Raw genomic sequence first — 23,148 nt, 5'->3', positions numbered from 1 at the left:
GGTTTTCTTTAGTAATTATTGTTGTTACTTAATTGTGTCTGAATTCTTAAGCTCATTTTATAGATAAGAAAGCTGAGGTAGACAGAACTAAGTGATTAGCACAGGGACACACAACTAGTAAATGTTTCAAGTCCAACATTCTGCCTCCTGCACCATGTAGCTGCACCATGTATGAGTTCTATTCAACATTTATTTAGTCCATATATATCTTAGGTTTTCAATCTGAAATAATTTTGAACTTGATAGTTTTTGATTATCTTTTTTAATGTTTCCCAGTTTAACAGTACGATATCATCCCGCTACTTTGTGTGTGTGTGTGTGTGTGTGTGTGTGTGTGTGTGTGTGTGTGTGTGTGTAGGGAGGGCAGAGAGAAGCAGGGTATGATGTCTGGTAGCAGCATTATAAAATTTAAACAACCTTGTAATTTGCAATGCATTTAAATTTTTCTGAATTCAATGTTCCATAGAAATTATATTTCATGAATTGTATTTTTTAAAAATATATGGTATATGTGGAATATAAAAATTTTATAAAAATGATGAATAAGCTGATTTTATAAAGACCTGGAAATGTTTACAGAAATTGGTGCTGGGCAAAACAAGCAGAACCAGGAATACATTGTACACAGTGACAGTAAGAATGTACGATGATGGTTCAGTGATCCAAAGCAATCCCAAAAGACTTTGAGCAACAGCCTGTCTTAGGCGCTTTCCTAAAACACTTTGAAGATAAAAAGGAATACTAATACTCAAAACATTGTCAGGTATTAGGAAAAAAAAAATATTGCTTCTAAGTCTAATACTATCTTCAACATATTTTAGTAAATCTTTTAGTGTTCATAGTGGACTAAACTTCTTAATTTTAAGTATATTTGATTCTACTTTATCTTCTTTTTTTATTTCTACATTGAAATTCATTGTGGGTGCATCAATGTCCTAGATGTGATATTTCTAACTTCCTTTTTTTAATTTAGAATTTTTTTCCCCTTTATATAGTTAGAGTATTGAAATAAAGTAAAATGTCAAGAGATGAATCACAGATTCTTTCTTGTCAGGTTACTGTAAATTCTTTCACCTCACATCTTATCAATTGCTTTTGTTGATTCTGAGGGTTTTTCTCTAACTGTTCTGTATATTATATTGCTGGATCACCCTCTGATTTTTTTTTATAGTAATCAATCAATGAACTATTAATTATTTATTAATCATCTACTTAAGGCCAGGCAGAGTGCTAGTTGCTTGTGATTTAAAACAAAAATGAGACAAAACTTGTTTTCAAGAAGGTTTTATTTGACTAAGAAGGAATCCACTACATTCATAGAAAAATGAAACTTTCTGGGTTTTTATCCATTTTTATAATATTTCAATTATCTGAAAAAAATTCAAAGTAACTTGGTGGTGAGTGAAGCTATAACATGGAAAATGATTGAAAATCTCATAACTGAACTAATTAACATGAATGTTTTAAGATGATACTAAATTCTAAGCTCTGTGAGTTACACATAGAAAAATAAAGATGTGCATGTTCTCATTAACTTTATATTCTTATAAAAAGAGAAAAAAAATACAGGAGTAGTAAAATCTGACATTTATTTAGTGATTTAAAATTTACCCAAGAAAGTGTACCACCCTTTGTACATTTTACAACATCTGATCATAGCTGCCTTCTCTGCTATTAATAGTGAGCACCTGGTTATGGATCAAGCAGATATGATAGACATGTCATTGTAATTGTCTCATTTCCTAGACAAGGATGGTTTCTTTATAAATGAGTAGCAAACACATTAATGGAACAAAGTATTTATGTTTTAATGCTAATTTATCAAATAAATACCATTTCCCTGTGCTCAACTTATGGACAGCTGGTGATATGTATGTGTTTATTTTATTCCTATTAAAGTTGCAAAGAGCATAATAAAATATTTCAGGATAAGAAATAATTTTAAAAATCTGTTTTATTCTCATTTGTCAAGTAAGCTTTTACATTTTTAAGTGTTTGCTCTTTTCTTTTTATAAATGTTGACAAATTGAAACCTAACACATGCTACAGAGAGGTATAAAGGGTAACTAAATTTATAGAAGAGATCTCTAACTCTTATTTGCCTGCTCCATTGTTGGCTGATGGTTTTGGAGCTTCTGCCACGGGAAAGAAAATACCAAAATAAGATGGCATGCTAGTAGCCCAGCAGACAATAATCCATCAGGATTCAAGATTAGTTCAGCAATAGGATGGCCAACATGTCATATGTAATTAGTTCTATTTCTGGTCCATGACAAAACTGTATAATCAAGGTTATTTTGCTAATATAGCCTTAGATAACTTGAAGGAAAGTAAAGTTGGAGTGATGTCCCTTGACCTGCTTAAGAAATGACAGGTCTCTTTGACTCAATAAAGGGATTTTAAATGAGAGACAGTGAACAATTCAATTTCACCCCATGTCAAACCAATTTTTTTTTCTTTTTTTATTACTCCTATCCTATCTGTACCTTTAGGGAACTTAGAGTTGCTCAGTTGTTTTGATCATACTCAACTCTTTGTTACCCCATTTGGGGTTTTATTGGCAAAGATAGTTTATCCATTGCCCTATTTTCTACACCTCATCTTTATAGATGAGGAAACTGAGGCAAATAGGCTTAAGTGACTTGCCCAGAGTTGCACAACTAATAATTAATTGTCTGAGACCAGATTTGAATATTGACAGATGAATTTCCTGAACTCTACCCATTGCAATATCTTGCTGTCCTTTCTTTGCTTGATATCAACCCTGATTTGAGAATATATTTATCTCTACATTTGAAAATATATAAGCGGTGTGGTAATATGAGTATTACAATTAGTGTTATTTTCCCAATTTTATAATTTTGCAATTAATAACTTATTTTTTTTTATTTGAACACATGGTCACTTGTGTAATGACTTCTTTAGGATAGCATGTCTTCAAAAAAGAAGCTCATTGGGGAAATTATAGTGTAAGATTGTTTAAGAATGGTTTAAACTTTATAATTTCTGTAATACCTCTTGATTCTGAGATCATATCATTTAAAAATTATTTTCCTAATTCCCATTCCTCTTAAAAAAAACACATACTGTTTTCTCTACATTTATTCCCTGATGCAGTGATTTTTTATAATTGTGTGGTTGTTCAGTAGTTTTTAGGCATATAGAACTCTTTATGACTCCTTTTGGGATTTTAGCAAAGATACTGTAGTGGTTTACCATTTCCTTCTGCAGCTCCTTTTACAAATAAGGAAACTGAGGCAAACTGGACTAAACTTCTTAATTTTAAGTATATTTGATTCTACTTTATCTTCTTTTTTTATTTCTACATTGAAATTCATTGTGGGTGCATCAATGTCCTAGATGTGATATTTCTAACTTCCTTTTTTTAATTTAGAATTTTTTTCCCCAGGGTAACACATGTAGTGTCAAAAGCTAGTTTTGAACTCAGAAGGATGAATTTTCCATAACATAAACCTAGAGGTCTATCTATTGTGCCAACTAGTTGCCCAAAAGTGTAGAATTATAATTATATTTTTAAAATGCATATTTTAAACATTTTTGTTTAAAGCTATCATTTTTGTTTAAAGCTATCATTTTTGCTTTTTTCAGTTTATAAAATCTTTTCATGAATTCTGATATTCAAATTTTGTAATGCTAATTTGTAATTCATTTATAATGTTCCTTCTTGGTTGAATAATCCATTAGAGATACAAATTTGGAATCTATAATCTCATATTTTTATTGCACCTTTCATAACCAGCTAGCAAGTTTTTCACTGCTAAATGTCATCACGAGAATACTTCTGTCCTTGTATGAATGAATTGTGAGCATTATTTTGTGGGAAAATCTCTTAATTACATGCGGCCAAGTTCCACTTTATGATCCTGTACTTTAACCATGTTGTTTTTCAGTCATTAAGTCATTGCTGGTCTTTGTTATTCAGTAGCAGGCTAATACTGTCCATGGGGTTTCGTGGCAAACATACCCAAGTGATTTTCCTATTTCCTTCTATGATATGTTCAAGTTTTAGAGAGGAAGAATTGAGGCAAATAGAGGGTAGTGACTAGTTCAAGTTCACATAGCTAATAAGTGTCTGAGGCCAGATTTGAACTCATCTTCCTGACTCCAGATCTATTCCTCTACCCACTGTACCACCTGGCTGCCCCTATGTTAACCATAATTAACCACAATGTGGTCCTCAGAAAGAATTACAATCAGATAGAATAGAAAATATTGGGTGGATAATGTTCACTGAATATTAGCTAAATGAAAGTAAATCAGGATTAGATGAAATGGCCCATGATGGAAAATGACAGAATCAGGGATATAATTTGTTAATTACCTATTGAACTGTTATTCAATTTTAAAATTATGTAATGGGACAGACAGGTTTTATTCTTTGGGTATTTACTGGGGAAAAACACAATGTCAATGAGAAGTGAGGCTATAAATATATTCGAATAATATAGAAAAGGTATAGAGGCAAAAAAACACAGAAAGAGAAAGAAGTAGAGAAAGGGTTGTACAGAGGCGGACACGTATGAAAGAGGGATAGAAGGTAAGCAGATATTGTACAGAAGAGAATGGGAAAGGAGAAGAGAAGCCAAAAAATCTTTCATGAAACCATGGATTAGAGTTGGGACCATTTGCTAGAATGTCTCTGATGAAGGTAGGAACAATCTTGGGGAGGGGCAGAAGTTTGAGGTCTCATTTTATAAGGTTTTGGGGGACACAGTCTTCTCTATGCCATTTTGGAAAAGTTCATTAATATATCATCTTAAATGTGTCAGTAAAGTTTAAAGTTAACATATCCCCATCATCTCAGAGTTATCGGTCCCATTTAGTTGTCAGCATGCTCCTCCTTCTGCAAATTTCTGGAATTTGTCAAAGATTTATATATCATAGGACCAAAAGGCCCTGACAGCAAAGCCTACATGACTTTCCCTTATTTTGAATGTTTTGCAAGATGTAATTTTATTTAAAATGTGATACAATTAATAAATTATGCATATTTTGGTCAGAGTGACAATTTATACATGACTTCTAGCTTTCCCTTGCAATTTTATTTCATGACCTTGCTACTTTATCCTAATTATTTATAAATTTACTACACTGAATAGAAGGGGGAGGAAGTGGTGAAGGAGACCATAAAAAGATGCATTTTTAAGCATATCTTTATATTAAATTAATAGAAAAAGATAAAAATGATATCTTGAATTTGAAATTGGATCTAAAGAAACATGGATTCAGTTTGGTCATAAACACTTCTGATTTGATATTGAGCCTAGAAACTTGCTGATTCTACTTGAGAATAGTGGAAAAAAAACGAGAGAGATTATAGGAAAATGTGGTTTTAGAAGTAGAATCAATTTCTTTGATTAATTTCAATATCTGTTCTCCAGAATGTCATTATCTCCAATTCCATTATAAAAATTCACTCAGAATAGATTCAATAATTGGAAAATGAAAGCTAGGTCATTTCTAATAATTTATTCCATTCATCCAGGAAACCTTTTAGTTATTCAATATAATCAAATATAATAATCTACTACAGATTTCTGATAAAGACAAATTTAAGAATACTCTGTCCAATTTTTAAAGACATGCTTTTTGATCTAACACATCATGTAACATTCGAAACAAATCTGATATTTCTATATTTCAAAGACTGTTGATTTTGTCACTGCAGTTACTTCTTGTACTCAAATAGATGAGAAGAATTTCATGACTTGACAACTGTTTACAGAGAATTACTATGGGACAAAAACCCATCAATCTGCAGTCAATTTGGTTATAGGTCTCTCTGTGTTTAGGTGGTGGATAAATAACTAAAAGGACAATTTATATATATATATATATATATATATATATATATATATATATATATATATATATATATATATATATATATATAAACACTTTTACACTTTTGTAAAGATATATTTATGTTCAGGCTCAGTGCAAGTTCCACCAATTTGTAGCTACACCCTGAGTCTAGGCACATGCCCAGTACTTTTTTTTTTTTTTTTTTTTTTTTTTTTTTTTTTAATTTTTTATTTTATTTTATAATTATAACATTTTTTGACAGTACATATGCATGGGTAATTTTTTACAACATTATCCCTTGCACTTACTTCTATTCAGATTTTTTCCCTTCCTCCCCCAACCCCCTCCCCCAGATGGCAAGCAGTCTTATATATGTTAAATATATTACAGTATAATTTAGATACAATATATGTGTGTAGAACCGAATTTTTTGTTGCACAGGAAGAATTGGATTCAGAAGGTAAAAATAACAGTTTACATTCATTTCCCAGTGTTCCTTTTCTGGATGTAGCTGGTTCTGTCCATCATTAATCAATTGGAATTGGATTAGCTCTTCTCTATGTTGAAGAAATCCACTTCCATCAGCATACATCCTCGTACAGTATCATTGTTGAAGTGTATAATGATCTTCTGGTTCTGCTCGTTTCACTCAGCATCAGTTGATGTAAGTCTCTCCAAGCCTCTCTGTATTTCTCCTGTTGGTCATTTCTTACAGAACAATAATATTCCATAACATTCATATACCACAGTTTACCCAACCATTCTCCAATTGATGGACATCCATTCATCTTCCAGCTTCTAGCCACTATGAAAAGGGCTGCCACAAACATTTTGACATGCCCAGTACTTGAACACACAATAGAGAAATACTTTGAGGAGTAAGCACCTCTGATATTTTCGTTAACTTATTTGTAAGAATCCTTTGAAGGTAATGTTTGATCTAGAATTAATATTAAGCTCCAACCCTTACCAAGATAGGAACAAAACTTAATTCACTGCTAAGAAGTATTTTATCCTGTGTAAAATAGTTCTCAGGTATTAGCTATTGAATTACATGAATGCATGTTTCCAAGGTTAAAGGAATCCTGTAGTCCATATTGCCTTAGCATCATCTAGAAACCATTAACATCTATCTGTCTCTGTATCTTCTAACATTAAAAACTATACATGTGGGGCAGCTAGGTGACACAATGGATAGAGCACCAGCTCTGAAGTCAGAAGGACCTGAATTCAAATTTGGTCTCAGACATTTTAACACTTCCTACCTGTGTAACCCTGGGCAAGTCATTGAACCCCAATTGTCTCAAAAAAGAAAGAAAGGGAGGAAAGGAGGAAAGCTTGATAATTTCTGCCCTTATGATTTGGAGTGAGTCACTAGAAGTACATAAAGATATATGGGGGTGGGAATGAGTGGGAAAGGCTATTCAAGATGTTCATGAATTGGGGAATAACTGAATAATTTATGGTTTATGAAAAGAATGAAATATTATTGTTCTATAAAAATGATGAACAAGCTGATTTTAGAAAGCCCTGGAAAGATTTATATGAACTGATGCTGAGCAAAACAAGCAGAACCAGGAATACATTGCACAGAGTAACAGCAAGATTGTGGGTTGATCAAGTATGAAAAACTTGGTTCTTCTCAGCAGTTCAGTGATTCAAGGTAATTCCAATAAACTTTATACAGGAAATGCCATCTGCATCCAGAAAGAGAACTATGGAGATTGAATGTAGATCAACACATACTATGTTCCCTTTTTCTCCATTCCCCCCCCCTCATGGTTTTTCTCTTTTGTTGATTTTTCTCCCAACATGATACATAAAGAAATGTGTATTTTAAAAGTTAATATTCATGCATAACCAGAAAAATAAAGCAATTTAAAAAGAGAGATAGAAAGAGAGGAGAGAAAGAGAAAAGGAAGGAAGGAAGGAAGGAAGGAAGGAAGGAAGGAAGGAAGGAAGGAAGGAAGGAAGGAAGGAAGGAAGGAAGGAAGGAAGGAAGGAAGGAAGAAAGGAGAGGAAGGAAGGAAGGAAGGAAGGAAGGAAGGAAGGAAGGAAGGAAGGAAGGAAGGAGAGGAAGGGAGAGAGGAAAGGAGGGAGAGAGGAGGAAGGAAGAGAGGGAGGAGGAAGAAAGGAAGGAAGGAAGGAAGGAAGGAAGGAAGGAAGGAAGGAAGGAAGGAAGGAAGGAAGGAAGGAAGGAAGGAAGGAAGGAAGGAAGGAAGGAGAGGAAAGAAGGAAGGAAGGAAGGAAGGAAGGAAGGAAGGAAGGAAGGAGATTCTGTGATTCTGTGATATTGTGATTCAAGTCTCAGAAATTTCCAAGAAGGGACAGGTGTGAGGGAAGGCCAGTAAGAAAAGAAGAGAGTTATTTTGGTGTTCTCAGAGGGCATTTTAGATCTGAGGCTACTGCATAATCTGTAAACTGTTAACTGTGGTAGATGACTTCTAAAGTCCCTTGTAGAGCTTCATCTCTGAGTTTATGTTCACACTTATCCACTTTTAAGAACAAAAGATCTTATGAGCAGGGTAGTTTCTACTGAGAATAAAAACAATCAAATTTTAAACATGTTTATTTACATGGTTTATTGAAATTTGCATTTTGTTATGTGGATATTCAAATGGGAATTTTATTGATAATTAAAAGGAAATTTAAATATTTTGTTATAATAACTCATTTATACAGCAGTTTAATTTTTGGCAAAGTGCTGAAACCATTTTTTTGTGGATACTTAATAGTAATGTAAAAAGGAGCAGAATTCTAAAATAATTTTAATGAGCATAAATCTCTGTGGGGTGAATGTTTTGCATGCAGAAGAATTCCCCCTGTGATTTAGTGGAACAAACATTCTTCTTAGCATCAAAAGAATTAGATTTTGAATTATTATTTTTGTATTTAGTAGCTGGGTGAACATGAATAAGCTATGTGTCACCATATTGTACCTGTCACCTTAGTTATAAAATGGGGGTAGTATAACTTGCATTACCTAGCTTATGCCCTCTCACCCCCCTCCCACTCCCCAACTCTTTCCCTCTCTCCCTTTGGAGGAATTAAAACTTCAGAGGTAAGGATATTTTTAACACTTTTCTTTTTCCTTCCTCCCTCCCCTTCTCCATTCCTTCCCTCCTTTCTTCCTTAATTCTTTCTGTTTTCCTTCCTTTTTTCCCTTTCCTCCCCCCTCCTTCTCTCTCTCTCTGTCTGTCTCTCTGTTTCTTTTTCTTTTTTCTTTTTCATTTTTTTGCTCTCTGTTTTTTTTTGTTTCTTTCTCTCTCTTCTTTTCTTTCTCTTTCTTTCTCTCTTTTCCTCTCTCTTTTTTTTCCTCTCTCTCTCTTCCTCTCTCTCCCTTCCTTCCTTCTTTTCTTCCTTTCTTTTTTATATTTCCAGTATTGGCATGATATCTGGTTCACAGGAAATATTATATAAATATCTACAGGATGCTTTCCTGGCAAAGGCCTGTGTAAACATTAGTGATGGCATGCCTATCTGTAAACAGAAGAGGGCAGGTCATACATTGAAAATTAGAGATAATAGATGGACATACTGTGGTGCATCAATATCTCCCAAGACACTACAAAAGAAGACCTCCCATGACTTCACAAAGCTTCTATGTGATATTGATGGGAAAACCTGAACAGGAACAACATTGAATGACAAATTGTGAAGAGGGTGAAATCTACATGGATAGAGGAAGATACATACCAATAGGAATATTGATCTACTTTTAGTGTATGGTTTACCAGCAAAATTAAGATATTGTCATCCTAAAGAAGACACAGATTTTTTTTTTTCTTATTTCTTCCTTTTCTTTTCTTTTCTTTTCTTTTTTTTTTTTTAACTTGTCAGACAGTTGGCTCGCCATCTGTTCCAGTAGTGCCGAATTCTAAAGGTTTTGATTTTTTTCTAATGGGAGCAGTGTTTGTAGATAAAATATTATTTTCAGGGACCAACTTTCCTTCTTTCATATTAAATTATTAATTGATAAAACAGTTGGTCTAGTTAGAAACCAGAAAAATGGAAGCCATTGGCTCCCAAGGCAGTCACACTCTTGACCTGCTCAGTCAACTAAGAAACACATGACTAAGAGGGCCCCCAAATCTGCATTAGTAATAGATGCCTGAAGAGATCTATAATCTTTGTATTTATTAAAAATAAATTAATAATTTATTAAAATTATTCTTAATATTTTCAAAATAACAGAATGAGGAAGCTACCTGTCTTAGACTTTTTGTGACTGATTTTGATAAAATTTAATTTTGAGACACTTTATTATAATGTGGCAGATATAGATATGTTTGTCTGTTTATCTATCTTTCATGAAACATTTTAATATATAGCTGCTATATGTTGGTAAAGTGGTGAGTCTGGTGTTAGGAAAACTCTTCTTCCTGAGCTCAAATCCGGCCTCAAACACTTTTTTATTAGATTTGTGAACATGCCTCAGTTCCTCATTTGTAAAATGAACAGGAGAAGGAAAGGGCAAACTACTCCAGTATCTTTGTAAAGAAAACCCCAAATGGGGACACTTAAAGTTAGATATGATTAAAATGACTGAACTACAATAACAAATACCATATAGGACTATAAAAGAATCTAGGATATATTACTAAGGATATTTCACATAGCATGTTACCTGAACAGGATCCTCAGGTCATAAATAAAGAGGCATTCCAACCTTTTAATTTATAATAAAAACACAGAGGACTTGAGAAAGAGCACAAATTCCTTAAGATCAAAGAGGCATTGTTTACCTATGCTAAGGACAAAATCCAGGTCATCTGGCTGGTTCAAGCATTCCATCCTGATTATAATTCTGGGAATCAGTTAATAAACTGACCATTATAAATTACATTATAAAGCTACATTTTGTAGAGAAAGAAACTGAACTGAGACAAGAAGTGATTGCTACTCTCTATGGTTCTATTGGGAAAACTACTTGCCAAAAAAGTGGAAGGAAGGAAGGCAGGAAGGAACGAAGGAAGGAAGGAAGGAAGGAAGGAAGGAAGGAAGGAAGGAAGGAAGGAAGGAAGGAAGGAAGGAAGGAAGGAAGGAAGGAAGGAAGGAAGGAAGGAAGGAAGGAAGGAAGGAAGGAGTAAGAATGAACAAAGCATGTAGAGAGTGAATGAAGTTAGAAGAAAAGGTGGAAAGGCAAATGGAAAGGAAGATGGAAGAATGGAAGAGAAGGATGAAGAAAAAAGCATGAAAGAGAGGGAGGGAGAAAAGGAGGAAAAGAGAAATGAAGAAGGTAAAGAGGGAGCAATTCTCTTTCTGACATTTGCTAGCTATGTGACCTTGATCAAATAATCAAATAACTTTACCTATTTCAGTGTCAATCATATCAATGATCCTATGATCTTAAGCCTGTAAAATTTTGGCTTTGTGAACTTTGGATGTCATATATTAATGATCACAGAATTATTGGTTCAGAGCTGGAAGGGATCTCTGAGGTCACCAAGTCTGACCACTTCATTTTCTAATGGAGGAAAAAGACAAATCGAAGGGTTTTGCCAAGTGCCAGAGGTGAAAATTGAGATGACAACACTACTGTGCTTTAATCAGATGCTACTGTGCTTTAAGGAGGAAGATAAACTCACAACAATTCTAGTTCTGATTGATGTGTTTGTTACATTTAATCAGCCCAATGTCTGTGGGTCATTCCTTGATTTGAGGACAGACTTCTATGAGAGTACTTCAAAACTGTAATGACTCCTTTTTCTTCCCTCTTCTTTCCCCCTCCCCTTCCCTTTCCTCCTCCCTTTCTCTTCTCCACATCATTCTCTTCCCTATCTCTTCCTTTTATCCTTTCTCCCTTCCCTCACCTGGAAAATGAAGTAATAGAGATAACTGAGAAGAAGGCCATGGAACCTGCTGAAGTAGACATCGTAAGGCTATGTAGGAATATGATCTCCAAAGTGGTTATATACCTTACTGGAGAACTGATAGCCACCAGTGAAGACTATAAAATCCTGGAATATATAATCTGATTAATTTAGAGTATCTAAAAACAAAAGTTAGTACAGTAAATACAGGGAAAAGCCTGAAGGACTTAAAACAGAAATATGCAGACCTTCCTTTATATGCTTTATATGAATCCTATTACTTTAAATTAGGATCAAGTAGCAGCTCTTGAACAAATAGCCTTAAAGGCAGATGCACTTTTAAGGAAACTGGAAGTTAGAAAAGTACTAAAAGAATTCTTAAGTAATAATGTCTCAAAAGACCTGAAACATGTGGGATGAAACTTCTTTGCTTCATTTCTATAAAAAGAAAGCAATGCTGTTGATCCAAGGAAAATCCCAACACTGAGCTTTGGTTGGCTAAGTGTTTTTGACTGGCATTTGTTGCTTCTCTAAAACTATACTCCCTGGAACTTCATCTAAGTTCACTGACTTCCTCTTACTGTGCCTTGGACCAAGGCTCATAAATTAGTATCAACCACATGTAGAGCAAATATAAATAATAGAATCTGGTTTCTCTGTCTCTTACAATATTAGTATGCTCCCTTCTTCCCTTTATCCTATTCCTTTGACTCTTATAAACAGTTTCCCTCTTGTTCTTAAAGTTGCTCACCTCTAATAATCTACCTGTTCTTGACCTTAAAAAAAATAAAAGATCAGTTTACTTTTTTAAAGTAGAATAATACTCCATTTGTTTGTAGCTCTTCAAATAGTGATAGAGTTTGCATATCTTGGGCATAAGTTGGATTTATGTATGTGCAATACAAAGGAGAATTTTTTGTAAGCAAAGATTGGATTTTGTGACCTCTGAATTCCTTTTCAAAGCTGAGATTCTTTGATTCCATGTAGCTCTCTAAACAAGCAGCACTGGGTATCAATTCCTCAATAAGTATTCAATTAATAGCTACTATATACCAGCCACTCTGATGTGTGTTAGGTATTAAAAAGGTAAAAAGGTTCCTCCCTATTCTCAAGACAAGGGCACTGGATTTGGAGTCACGAAAATATGAGTTTGGAGTCTTGGCCCTGGAATATATGTCAGTGTGTTCATGACATCTTGGGAAACTCCCATCATCTCTCTAAGTCTCAGTTCATCCTCTTTGAAACAATTGTATTGATATTTGCCCTACCTGCCCTCCAAGTTTTCTTCAAAACTCAATTCATGTATTTCCTTCTTCATGAAATGTTTCTTGATCTTGACAGTTGCTAGTGCCTTTCCTCTAAATTACTTTGTATATATACTCAAAGTATTTTCTTCTAAGTATTTCCTATATACCAAGTCCTTTGCTAGCTCTAGGATACAAAGAAAGAGAAAACAAAACAAAATGAACAACAACAACAAAAACAAAACAAAAAAACAAACAAACAAAAAATCCTGCCCTAAGGGATTTCACATTCTAATTAGGAAGACAGCATGTGTATTATCGGGTATATGGATATATATATACAGTATTAATGGACTGTAATATCAGAGAGAAAGATATTACCAGTTGGATCTGGGAGAAGGAAGAACAGAAAAGGACTACTGTGGAAGGTGGGATTTATCCTAACATTTAAGGAAAGAGAGGAATGCTGAGAATAATGGTAAAACATAGTAGACAGACCATAAAAATTAATCAAGTCAGAAGATGGAGAGCATATTTGAAGAATAGACAAATGCCACAGTATGGCAAAGTGAGTGGAGAGAATATAACTAACACAAAAGATTAAAAAGATAAAAAGAGGATGGATTTGGATAAAAAGAGAATGGTTTTAAATGTCACTGGGTTTCATATTTCATTGTGGAGGTAATAAGGAATAAATGGACATTACTGAGTGGATGGATGGTCATACTAGTACTTTAGAAAAATCTGCATGTAGATTAGATTGAAATGGGGATAACCTTATATGAGGGACCTGAATTAGAAGGTCATTGTAATAGTCATAGGGAAAGGTGATAAATGTGCCATTGTGTTGACTATGTGAATGGCAAGAAGGAAGTTTATTTAAGAGTAGTGAAAATGAAAACTATTGACCTTGGCAATACTTAGGATATCTGAGATGACAGCAAGTAGGGAATCAAGAATAACACTCTGCAAGCCTAGGTGACAAAGTAAGTTGTTACTTTGACAGGAATAAGAAATTCAGAAAGTGGAGAGGGTAAGGTCAGGAGTTTTAATTTTGATCAGCAATGTAGCTGACGGTGCAGAAATAGATTTCAGAACAGAAATGAGGGATAGATGTATAGATCTAGGAAAGATCCACATAAAGATGATAATTAAATATAATAGAATCGATGGGATTATCAACCTTGTAATAAAGATGGAAAAAGCAAAGAACAGAACTTCCTCTAGTTAGAATGTAAATTCCTTGAGAACACGGACTATGGCGTTACCTTTCTTTGTATCTCCATCACCTTGCACAGTACCTGACACATATTTGTTGCTTAATAAATGCTTGTTGATTAATGAATTAGTAGGATGATGGTGAGAAAAAAATGCTGTGAAACTGCTAAAATTCAATTGAATTTATAGTGACAAGATTACCACGTGAAGACATATACAGAATAAATCCAAGTAAATATATGACAGTATAAAAAGTAACATCAAAAGTAAATATTTTTAGATATATAAAGTTAAGTAGTTAGTATTATAAGGGAAATGGATAAATGGGGAAAATGGCAAGTTTGTTTTTTTTTTTTAATAAAGTTTTTATATCTAAGATAGAGATACATAGATATATGGAACTGATTCAAATGTATAAAAGTAAGAGCCATTTCCTAGTAGGAAAATATTCAAAGGATCTGAACAGATACATTTCAAAGAAATACAAGTTGTCAACAACAATAAAAAAAAAAAAAAGCCAAATCATTATAACTTAGAAACTTAAATTAAAGAAACTCCATGGTTCAATTCAGAATGCCAAAGATTAAAAAAAAAAAAAAAAAAAAGATAGAAAAAAGAAAAATTTTGGAGCCATTATGGGAGAAATAAAAATTACTCCACTATTGGATAGAAATTTTAATTGATCCATTCATTAAAAAAAAAACAAACAAACAAACAAACAAACAAACAAAAAAACAGTAAAGTACTAAGTGCCAAAAGAAAACAAAATATTTCTCCCCTTCGTCCTAGCAAGTAAGTCTAAGGCTAGCATATATCAAACAGATCCAAAACAGGAAAAAATATACATGTAGAAAAGAACTTAGCTTTTCATAGTAGTCCGAAACTGGAAGAAATAGATAGTTCATGAAAAATCTGAAAAGATATTTATAAACTGATTCAGACTGAAGTGAGTAGAACTGGGAGAATATATTATGAATGCAATGAGCACACTATTATAAAAAATAAAAAAAAATTGAAAGACTGCAAAACTGATTAATAAAATAATAAGCCAGGAGTCTAAAAGTTTATTGACAAAATTCACCACTCAACTCCTTAAAAAAAAAAACAAAAAAAAAAAAAAAGTAAAGTTAAAATTGAAAAAGAAGTGTATATTTTAGAAAATAGCCATTGTGGAAATAAGTTTTTTTTTTTTTTTTTTTTTTTGTTTTTTTTTTTTCTGGGCTATGTATATTTGCTATGAGAGGTTATATTTTTTTATTGCTCAATTTGGAGAATAATGGGAGTGATAAACAACACTTTTGTAGAAATAAAATAAAATAACCAGAATTTTGGCGGTCATTTCATTAATGTTTCTGATGGGAATTTTGAATGAGAGCATGTTTCCAATTTAAACATCATCATATTGCAGCATGAATTTTTTATGTCAAGCGTTCCAAAATTTCTTAAAGAATTTTGACTTATCTGTCTTTTTATTTTATTTTATTTTATTTATTACATTTTATTTATCACAAAGCTCAAGCCTCCAATGAATCTTAGGATATTGATAGAATTATGAAAAGGAATTCAGAATCCATTTAGTTAGATGCCTCCATTTTGCTGATGAACAAATTGAAACATAAAAATTAAATGAAAATGCCCAATGTCTAGTATTGATCAGTGATAATTTCATTTGTGTAAAGGGCTAGAACTGAGCAAATGCACTTGGATAATGGAACACAAGAGACTAATTGTGAATTGGATAATTCTCTATTAACATGCTTGAAGGATGATCCTCCCCAACTAATTTGTGTTGGCTTGATTGGTGGATGTGGACGAAGAAGGGGAAGTGACTTGTGTGGGTGGAGTAGGAGGAGGAAATTGAGGCATTCTCCTGGCAGTGGAGCGAGAGGAAGGAGGTGTGGAGATTGCTAGATCTAATCCCTGACTGTGACCTCAAAAGACCAAGAATAAAGACTTTTGATTATCCTCACTCCAAGGCTGATTTCTGGGAAGACAGAGTTCCAGCACCTTTGCATGTAGAGGAAACAGTATTGGGGTGGGAGGTGCTTGTATTTTTTTATTCCCATCACACATTTAATGTCACTCTATTTATTTTACTGTTTTTCCTTTATAGTTGGAAATTGTAAAGATTTTATGTTTAGGCTCCAACAACTGGCTAATTTCCAATCTGGAGAAACACATTGAAGATTCTAGCTGTGTTGACCTTCTGTTTGCAGCCTTACTGTTTGTTTATTGGACAAATACATATTAGAGGGAGTTAGTCCTCATTAAGGGGTGTTAGTACATCCAGAGGGTAATAAAAGGATTGATAACAATGAAGCTAGGAAGGAATCAAAATTTATCACCCCTTTAATGTACTAACACACCCTAATGAGGACTAACAGCTCCTATACAAGCCATTAATGGAAAACAGAGGAGCTAGACAGGAACGATATACTGTTTCCTTCCTTGGCCTTAGCAGTTAAGGTAAAAGGTGAGTTTGCCTCATTTTTCATTTTTACATGCAAAGACCTTGAAAATCTGGAGACTTGACTCTTATTGCTACAAAGACATAGCTTAATGATATTCTGATTTAAACTCTAATCTAAACTATTTTAAAATTAAGGTTCTTACTATACACATGTGATTCAGATAAAAAGACAAAGGACAAAAAAGATTCTTTTATTTATTTATTTATTGGGGGTGGGGAGGAGAATAAACAATATGTGAAGAGATCAATCTGGAGAACCAAAATGAGTAATGGATTCTTGCATAGTCATAATGAGTGAAATTGAACTTATGCTTCCAACCTGCTCTAATTAAGGTTGAAGATGAAGATACAGATGAGAAATATAGGGCAATGTATGAAAAACATCTCATCTTCCTTGGGAGACAGTACCCTTGGGGGCATTGGGAAAAGTGGTTTATTTGGTGTTAGTGTGGGCTCAATTTATAACTTTGCCATCCATCAATAGTTTAGAGATAACTTTAACACTCAATGGAACATAAAATCAATTTTTATTTTTACTTGAGGCTTAAACATTTTTTTAGTCTAGTCTAAAATACACACATATATATATATATATATATATATATATATATATATATATATATATATATATATATATATATATAATATATAAATTATAATCAAAAAGGAGAAAGAAATATTAGCTTTAACATCCAACCATGTGACCATGGGAAAATTAATTAAACTTTCTTTGCTTCAGCTTTCACATTTTTACAGAGGATGATAAGATGACGTCTAACTTCACTCTAGTTCTAAAGTTACTGTCATGACCACTGAATTAATCTTCCTTTAAGATAATTTCTTTGATTTCTCACCCTCAATCTTGCCTTTGATCTTGTCATATGTGTATTTTTTTTTTCATTTTAACACATCTTAAAACCTCTCAAATAGATCTGAGAATCAACTGATATGGAAGTTACTTCAATTAATATAGACCATACATTATTCATCCCTTCTCAACATCATTCAAGCTCATGGCCATTTCCTCCCATAAAGCTGCTTTCAGAGAATCCATTCCACTACAGGAGATGAATCCTGTTTTGTTTTCCTGGTGTTATTTCTCACTTTGACTGTATTATCATCCTATCAATTCTTCATGCGTATATGTAGGGGAGATGTGTGTGTACACAGACACATCCAAAACATGTCTTAATTTGAGACATAGGTATTCTTCACTCACTTGCTATTTCAATAGATAACATATCTTTGCAAAACTGTGTGCAATAATATAATGCTTAATACATTCAAAACAATACTATTCTCCAACAAGAGCCAGAGGTGTTCATTACCTGCAGTATTCCCTCTTAAGGCCGGTCTGGATAAATAAAAAGATTAGAGTCCTTGTAGACTTTTTGATATTCTTCATTGTCCCAATCAAGACTGAATGTTTATATTGCACTGCTTTTTTTAGTTTGTTTTTTGGATCAAAACATTTTGAAGGTGCTCTGTGACAGACATAAGTCTCCACATCATTAGAAGTGGCTTGTCCCTATCTGGCAGCAGAGTGAATTGAAATTCTAAGATGATGCTGACTAGTCACAATTCAGTATCTATTTCAAGTCTCTTTCTTTATTATTGGAGCAGTTAATGTCATTGATAGGATTTCCATGATCATTCTGGCATAATTTCAAAGCTGGTTCTGTTCATGTTTTTATTCTAGAAATATTCAGCGATTTTTTCCCCCCAAATTCTCATTATGTTATCATGTAGTGATCTCCCAGTACTGCTTAATAAAAATTATTTTTGTTACAATTTCCAGACCATTTAGCAAAGAACTGCACCAAAGTATGACCACAATATGGCATGGACTGCTGGCTTTAACTGTCAGGGTGTTTCCTGGCATTTAAATGATTCATCAGGGCCTAGGTAGTACGCTGATGACATCCAATGGCCACATAAATGTTCAGCAGAATTAAAGCCTCAAATCCAGTTAAGTAACAGAAGTTTGGGGACTTAAGAAGAATATTCAGAAACAGCCAATGACTGCCTAATGACCTTTATCTCAGCACAATTTTATTTCACAGAAGGGAGGGTTAAGGAATAATATGAGACACCTGGGCATGATCAAGGATCATTAAGTATCCCACCAGAATAATCATCAAATACATCTCAGTCATCTGATTGGCTCCTCTTTTCTGAGGTCATAGACAAGGGGAAACCTTGTCTGACTTATTAAGCTTGGTTGGGTGCAGCTACAGACCTGAAATATTCCAGAAAAAGTCAATGCAAGCTTATCAAGGAAACAATATACCTATTAATTATTCAACTGATCAGTCAGCATTTATTAAATACGATGTGCTAGTCTTCTGATAAATGGGAGAAGTTGGGATATAAAGACAATATTGAAATAGCCCTGTTACCTTGACAGGCCTATGTTCTAATGATATAAACAGTATATATTAGCATATGAATACAACATTCATAATAATTTAAATAATAATATTAGAAGATAAACATTAGATTCTGGAGGAATCATTAAAAATAAATTTAAAAAAACCACAAAGAAATCTTAATTTAGAAGGTGGCACTTTGTGAAAGAAACCAGGGAAGCAAAAGAAAGAATAGAGGCAGGCACGTAAAAGAGAATCTAGAACCAAAATCTAGAAAATTAAATTTTTTTCCTACTACTTTTCTTAAACCTCAGTTTTCTCATCCATGAAATGGAAATAATTATCCTCTCACTAGTAACTTCAAAATAAGATCAAAGAAAATATTGTTTTAAGACCCTCAATAGCCCATTTTAATAGCAGAATCATTATTGTAATGGCTATGCAAGTGCTTTGAAAACAGTAAAACATAATGCCCTCAGCTAAATAAAATACAGTTTGTACTTTGTTATTTGATTGTTTGTCGGATTAGAAGCTGTTAGAGACAATGAAAATCAATAATTGTATGTAATGTGTTTATCCTGGGGGTAAGAGTATCCTCCTCATCATCATTGTTATGCTTATATGTTTTAATTGTGCATCAGAGAAACAGGGCCAAGTTTTAAAACAGTTGATCTAACATAGGTCTTCCAAACAATAACCTTTTAGGGAGGAGGGGCATATTCTTATGTCAAGGGACTTATGGGACAACTAAATGACATAATGGATAGAGTACGGGCCCTGGAGTCAGGAGGACCAGATGGGTGACTTGTTCATTCATTAGCTTAATGCTGAAAGACAGGCATAACACTATAGTTTTGAGATTTTCATTCTTTAACATGTCCAAATAACAACTTGCTTGAAACTGATGTTCCTCACCTTCAAAATGGGGGTAACTGTATTTCCACTCCCTTTGCTGTAACTTGAGTGCTTTGTAGCACTTTCTAGCTGTGATCATAGGTATGTCACAGGCTCCCTCTGCTTATTTTTTTAATCTATAAAATAAGGGGCTTAGAATTGCTTATTTTGAAGCTACCTTAATGCTTAAAATACTGGAATGCTATCTATAAGGTTCTGTTTAGCTTTCTGGAGGTCTTGGGACCAGCCTTACTTTCACCAGTGTAATCACCATGAGAATAGCCACAGATAAAGTCCAAAGATAAAGTCCAAATTCTTTATTATCTCCTTCACAATCTGTCTCCTTCACTTGGGGTCTGGCTAGCTTTCTGGAGGGCCTTCAGACTGGACTTGGTTTCAGTGGAGAAATGAAGGAGAGCCACCCGGAGCCTAATCAAAAATGGAATGTCTCTCTTCCAGTCTTGGTTGGCTCTTATATACTCTATTATAATTACATCATCATAGGCGTCAATCTTGTAGAATAGTATTGTAGAACTATAGTAAAATACTAAGTACATATACTGAACTAGAGAACTATTAATCACCTTGCTAAACTAGATAACCATTGTCTTATCATTACCACTGAGTTAACACCTTCTTTCAAGTATACTACTCCAGAGTTCTACTCTTTACAGCTATCATTCCAAACCTTTGATACTACTAAGTCCTGACATTAAGATGTAAAAGGAGGATCTTCAGAAGGAAGAAAAATGCCCTGGAAAGTGGAAGAGCGCCTGTGTTCCAAAAAGTTTCTCAAGATTTTTCCCAAAAGGAGACTGGCTGTTCTGAAACCTAGAGAGGAAAAATGGCTTACTCCAAGAGGAAAATCCATATAAAGTTACCATTTTACCTTTTTAAAAAATAATACATTTTTAAGGTATTCTTCACATATTACCTAGATTCCCTCTTATGCATTTATTTTTTAGCTCTGAGAGAGATATCCTTTTTAGCATTTTTTAGAAGAAGAAGAACATTATTAGATTGATTTCTTGAAAAAGCTGACTATATTTACAATATTACCTATCCTATCATTAGAATTTAAAAATAGCTGGAGGAAAATGACTGAGTCAATGTGTTCAGTTATGAAAAGACAGGTTATTCCTTGAACTTTGCTTTGTTTTGTTTTGCTTTGTTATCATATATCCCTGAAAAATAAATTAGTTTATTTTGTTTATTATAAAGAAATATTTATACATTTTAGCAAACATTTTATTAAAATAGCCATCCATCAATTAGCTACTCTCTGTAAGTTATTATGTGTGGTCATAGAGACATAAAACTGAGAATGTTCCATTATTTCCCTCAAAGATTTTAGAAAATGGGATATAATGTGACATATAATACATAAACAGGCAAATATAAATCATTGAAATGTCTATATCTTGTTTATCATTGTTTCACTCATGCCCAACTCATTGTGACCCCATTTGGGGATTTCCTGGCAAAGATTTTGTAGTGTTTTGCCATCTTCTTATCCGGCTCATTTTGCAGATGAAGCATGTGAGGAAAACAGGTTCAAGTGACTTGGCCAGAGTCATATAACCAGAAAGGGGAAGGTGGGGTGAAAATGAGACAGATTGCCCTAAGAAAATTTGATAAGGAAGTGAACTCTTTCAGCTGGGGGAAGCAGGGAAAGTTACAGAGAGCAAGAGCTACCCGAGATAAGTCTTGAAGAAAATTTTATCGGTATTAATATATTCAAGAAAATTGGGGGGGGTGTTTAATGATAAATAAACCTAGTTATCATGAGCAGATCTTTACATGCACTTTGGAGCATCCATTACTGTTTCTCACACTATTATCATGTGGTGAAGAAAATAATTTTTCATTGCCCTTATCCCAGGAACTGAGATGTAACTTTATCTATTTCTATTGACTTGTGTTCTCATTCTAGTGAACTCCTCCCACTGTTAACTGAATTCTTAAAAAGATACATTCATTCATTCAATAGCCTCAAAAAAAATGTAGTACACAATCTCAGCGCAGAGTCATCTAATATTTTTGTCTCTTAAAGACTCAGAACAGCTATAGTCAACCCTGATCTAGAATATTAGATTAGGAGGCTAAGAAAGCCATCATAAACCTAGAAATCAAAGATGTGAGATTATAAAGTTACTTTACTTAGCTTACTAGGACACAAGTATAAAATACAGATCAACATTACAACCCAAGATTTCTGGTTCTCAAGAGCTCTAGTCTTCTCTTTTGGGATCTCTCTTTTCCCCCACAGAGATGAATTTTAGAACAGACTTTTTTCCATTCCTTAATGATTTTTTTTTTTTTTTTTAATATCATATCAGGGTTCATTTACAACCACATCCTCAGTTCATGTGATGCCTCCTTCCATCTTCCCCAGGAACAAATACAGTTCCCAAGAGTTACAGCTATCATTCTCCCATGTAGGGATGTGTCCAATTTAAACTTTAAGTAATTATATATATATATATATATATATATATATATATATATATATATATATATATATATATTTTTTTTTTTTACCTCTATCTTTCTTTGATTTTCTTGAGTCCTATGTTTGTAGATTAAATTTTCTCTTTATCTCTTTTTTTTTTCAATAGAAATGATTAAAAGTCTCTTACTTCATTGAAGATCTATTCCTTCCCTGAAAGATGATGCTCAGTCTCACTGGGTAGTAAATTCTTGGTTGTAACCCCAGGTCTTTTGCTTTCCTTGCTATTCCAGACCCTCTGATCTTAGACCTTAGTTAATCAATATTGTTCTTCTTTGATATATGAATTGCTTTGTTTTGTTTTATTTTGTTTCATTTTCTGGCAGCTTGCAGTATTTTTTTCTTGAGATTGTAGTTCTGGAGTTGTGTAACTAAGTTCTTTGGGGTTTTCTTTGTGGGATCTCTTTCTGAAGGTGATTGATGGATTCTTTAAGTCAGTATTTCCTCCTCTGTTTCTAGAATAACAGTGCAGTTTTCCTTGTTGACTTCTTGAAGAATTTCATGTTATGGCCTCCAGGTAGACCAATTTTTTTTTTTTTTTTTAACTATCTTTTCTGTATCTATTTTCCAGATCAGTTGTTTCTCTAATTTGCATTTTCTTCCATTTTTCCCCATTCTTTTTAATTTGTTTGACTGATTCTTGATGTTTCATAGAGTTATTAGTTTCCATTTGCCCCATTCTAGTTTTTAATGTGTGATTTTCTTCAGTTAGCTTTTCTATCTCTTTTTCCATTTGGTTCATTTTACTTTTTATTGGAGTTGTTTTCTTCAGTGGATTTTTTTTTTTTTTTTTTTTTTTGCATTT

This window comes from Sminthopsis crassicaudata, chromosome 2 (genome assembly GCF_048593235.1).
Source record: "Sminthopsis crassicaudata isolate SCR6 chromosome 2, ASM4859323v1, whole genome shotgun sequence".
NCBI lineage: Eukaryota > Metazoa > Chordata > Mammalia > Dasyuromorphia > Dasyuridae > Sminthopsis > Sminthopsis crassicaudata.
This window is presented reverse-complemented; position numbering follows the sequence as displayed.